Source organism: Elaeis guineensis, chromosome 8 (genome assembly GCF_000442705.2).
Source record: "Elaeis guineensis isolate ETL-2024a chromosome 8, EG11, whole genome shotgun sequence".
In the NCBI taxonomy this organism is placed as follows: Eukaryota; Viridiplantae; Streptophyta; class Magnoliopsida; order Arecales; family Arecaceae; genus Elaeis; species Elaeis guineensis.
The window spans coordinates 26,239,452-26,244,042 of record NC_026000.2 but is presented as its reverse complement, the minus strand read 5'-3'; the positions used below and the strand labels follow the sequence as shown (position 1 = coordinate 26,244,042).

General features: G+C 33.4%; 1 long non-coding RNA gene across 1 annotated transcript; it reads left to right on the top strand.

Annotated features, from left to right (window-relative positions):
• Positions 1-1,630: 1,630 nt before the first annotated feature.
• On the top strand, positions 1,631-2,765 carry LOC105037750 (uncharacterized). The gene is made up of 3 exons (XR_830613.4): positions 1,631-1,864; positions 1,962-2,043; positions 2,231-2,765. It is a non-coding gene; the product is annotated as an uncharacterized lncRNA (long non-coding RNA).
• Positions 2,766-4,591: the final 1,826 nt, after the last annotated feature.

Sequence of the window (4,591 nt, the reverse complement as noted above, 5' to 3'; positions counted from 1 at the left end):
CTTGACGGTTGGCCGAGAAGGAGATGGGAAGGAGATTTGTGGTTTGAGAAGGAGATGGAAAGAAGATTTTTGCTTTGAGATTTAATATGTGAGTGGAGATGATATGATGGTTGTGGAGATGGAGAGCTAGAGATTTTGGAGGGAAGAACAGGAAGTCGATATTCCAAATTAGTTCGGTGACTTGGATCGGATCCAATGAATATAAAAGTGGTGGAAGGAAGGTGCCTAAAATCGGACCCAATATAGTGGATGTAGGTGCTACATCAGGAATGTAGGCGCTACATCAGGAAGGGACAGAGACACAGATGTAGGCACCTACATCAGGGATGTAGGCTCTGTATCTCTGTCCCTTTTTTCTGTATCTTATTTACTCTTTATTTATTTTATTCTCTATTAACTTTAAAATATAAATATAAATAAGCAAATAACTTCTATTTGGAATCAATAAAAATATAAAAAAAATTAAAATTCTTAAGAATAAGAAGTTAAAACTTGGATTTTAGTTCAAATTTTTTTCAAACTCGAAACTTTTAAAACTTTTTTCTTCAGAACGAATAGGTTAAAGCATCTCAAAATTCACTAAAAATTATTTTGTGACTCACTAACATTTAAGGATCAATTACTGTCAATTTTGGTTTCAAAAAAAATATATATTTTATATAGTTCTCCATATAGGTGCTAATTTTTTGACTTAAAAAAATTTTCAAGATCCGTAACGACAAATAGTCATAAATTGTACCCAACTGGTTTCAACAAATTTTAGCAAGTTAAGTTTAATTCAAACTACTTTGAATCAAAAGTTGAATTATAAACTACTTTAAATTAAAGCCAAAATTTGTTGAAGTCTGTTGGACACAATTTATAACTATTTACCATTACGGATCTTGAAAATTTTTTAAGTCAAAAAATTAGTACCTATATAGAGGGTTATATAAAATATATATTTTTTTGAAATCAAAATTGATGGTAATTAATTTTTTTTGGATATTAGTGAGTCATAAAATAATTTTAATGAATTTTAAATCCTTTAAACTATTCGTTCTATAAAAAAAAATTAAAAATTTTAGATTTAAAAAAAAATTAAACTAAAATTCAGATTTTGACTTCTTATTCTTAAGGATTTTAATTTTTTTGATATTTTTATTGATTCCAAATAAAAAATATTTATTTATTTATATTTATATTTTAAAGTGAATAGAGAGTAAAATAAATAAAGATATTAACTTAAAATAAAAAATATTATTAACTTAAAATAAAGAAATATTATACATAGAAAGAAAGATATAGAAAAAGGGATGAGCGACTTATAAAGATGGGTGGGATAGAAAAAAGAGGATCGTTCTGTCAAAGGGTGACTTATAAAGCCGCACTCATTTCTCTCGTCCGGCAGTTAAATTGATGAGTTCGCAAAAAAAAAATCATCCTTTCAAATATTTTTTTTAAATAATATTTTCATAAATAATTTGAGCTCAATTTTATTTCAATAATTTTTTTAAAATTAATTATAAATAAATAAAAAATTTAAAATTAACGGTGCAGAAGACTTCGTATGTTATTATTCTTTATTAGAAGGTGCCGCTCTTTATTGGAAGGTACCGTGTCAATTGGCTCAGTTTGGCACCATTACGTAGCACGTGCAGCTGATACAGAGCTCCAACTCTTTTCAAGTCAAAAGACTTTTGCAGCACAAAGGCCAAGCCAGCGTCATGAGTCTCCCTCTTCCCCACTTCCGCCATCGATCACTTTGACCGGCTCGGATTGAAATATAGAAGAAGAATAGAGAAACGATTCTGTGCACCGCACTGTAGGGGACGATGGACAGCCCATTTTGGAGTGGGAGATCAGTTTTTCCTCTCGTGTTCTGGTTTTCCCTTTCTCTGCTAGTATTCTAGGGTTTGGATCTGGCATATTTAGGTATGTCTTTATCTGAAAATTGTTGGATTTCTGGCTAAATGTATCAGGTTTTCCAAGAAAGACCGCTCGATTGCACTCTCAAAATCAGCAGAACTTGGGGCATATCAATTTGGGGTGCGCGAATCGGAGGTAATTGCTTTTGAATTCCGAATCAAATAGTTCTACAACGGAAATCAAAGTTACAGCTTCTTGCTATGGATTTGATTCTGGTCACTGACATTTCGATTGATTTTGATGGCTCTTTGTCGCTCATATAGTTCATTTCTTGCTGGCTAAACGTATTCTTGTAACTTTTTTTTTTGTTTTGCTTATTTAGGGCACCGGCATTTTGAATAGTTCTTCCCTTTCAGCATCAAATTAAGTCCGTGAAATAGGTTGATCTCCAGGTTCGACGAGGTGCTCGTCGGTCTCGATTCACCTCATCCGTTGCACCCACACCTGCAACTATACCGCTCCGATCGCCGCGACGTCAGCCTTCCGAGTGGCGATCCCTCAGAATTTCGCTCTGGGTTCGATGCGGCGCTCGTTGGTCTCAAATTAGTCAAGCCACACTCGAATCTGAACATTCATTTATTGGATGCGCTTGGTATAGTCATGTTAATGGTTGGATCTAATCAGAATTTTGCCACACATTTACTGAAGAGATACCTGGGACAAAATCTAATTGTTAGAAGATGATTAAAAAAATAATTGGTTATGAACCTACTCATGGATACGCTATGATTGGTCGAGCCTGAATGCAGTCTGTATGGATTCTAGTACCCGCTAAAAAATTAATGTAATTCTTTGAATTAGAGGTAGAGGCTATCAATTCGTATAAAATAGTGGAAGAATCTTTAGACTGAAGTTCATATTTTTAGAATTAAAATAATTCATATACTAATAGATTTTTTTTTTCAGTTATGGCCAACACACTATCGTTTCGTTCGCTGTTGGACAACAATAAGCTTACCGAATCTAATTTCAATAGCTGGTATCGAAAGTTGAAGACATCCTGAAGCATGAGAGGATCTTGTATATGATTATGTATATGATTATGGATCTACTACCTGAAGAATTTGTTGCCAATGCACCCCGTGCTGTGAGAGACACTTATTTGAAGTGGTTCAATGACCGCACGATGGTGCGTTGCATCGTGAGGGTAGCAATAAATGATGAATTTAGCCGTAAGTTCGAGGATGCACAACCAGAAGATATGATTCAAATGTTGAATGAGTTCTTCGGCGTCTCTGAAGATGCAGAAAGAAATAAAACCTTTCGTGCTGTATTCAAAGTCCGTATGCGAGAGAGGACGTCAGTTACTGATCATGTATTATACATAATCGAGCAGATTGAATGCTTAAGCAAACTTGACTTTCTGTTATATAAACAGTTAGGCAAGGATGCTATCCTTAATTCGCTACCGAAATCTTACCTATCCTTCTTGAGTCATTATAGTATGACTAAACTTGTAGTGAACTACCATGATTTGCTAGGATTGATGTAGATGTTTGAGAAGGACCATTAGCTCCAAAAGGAGTCGATGTATATAGTGGGAAGTTCGTCTGCAGGTCATCAATCTTCTAAGAGAGGAAAGAAGAAGGTGCAGAAAAAATGTGCCGATGATCCTAAGCCAAAGCAGAGCAAAAAGTCGAAAGTCGATAGGAGTCAGGTAGAATGCTTCTTTTGTAAAAGATGGATCATTGAAAAAGAAATTGTCCAACTTATATAGCTTTTTTTAATCCAAACAGGCATAAGAATAAGAGAATCAAGCAATTGATTGCTTCATAAGGTACTTATATGATAACTTCTTGTAATTTTTCTGTTTGTGATACTACTACCTGGATATTGAGTACCGAAAGTTCGATTAATATTTATAATTCGTTGCAGGGACTGCAGGTCAGTAAAAAATTTAGAGAAGCCGAGTGGTTTCTGAATATTGGAGATGAAAGTTTTATTCTAATTCTAATTTTAGGAATTATGTAGCTTGTTTTCGAGTTTAATAGTGTCATATTAAATGAATATCATTATTGTCCTTCTTTTTTGATAAATGTCATCTTTGTAGATCTTTTAGCCAAACTTGATTTCAAGTTTTTAATAAAGAATAATTTTTGTGATATCATTGTGAATGATACTACAATTATGCGTAGACAATTAAGATATGACATATATATATTATCACAGCCTGTTGGTGTAATATACACTTCGAACAAATACCCTAGGATAGAAAATGTCAGTGATTCCTATCTTTGATATTATAGGCTAGGTCATGTGAATAAGAATAGAATTGACATGTTAATCAAGGAGAGTGCCCTTGAAATTAATGATTATGAATCATTATCGATCTGTGAATCCTGTCTACTTGGTAAGATGATCAAGTCATCTTTTATGAGAAAAGGTGAACGAATCAATAATGTTTTAGGTCTAATACATAGTGATGTATGTAGACCCATGAACATAGCTGTCAAAGGAGGATACTATTACTTCATTATATTTACAGATGACCTATCGAGGTATATGTACGTCTATCTTATGAAGCACAAATCTGAATCATTTGAAATGTTCAAATGATTTTGTAGTGAAGTAAAAAATTAGACTAGAAAGAGTATTAAAACTCTTTGATCAAATCGAGGAGGTGAATATCTTACTAGTAATTTTCTGGCATATCTACAGGAGAATGTAATTCTCTCTCAGTGGA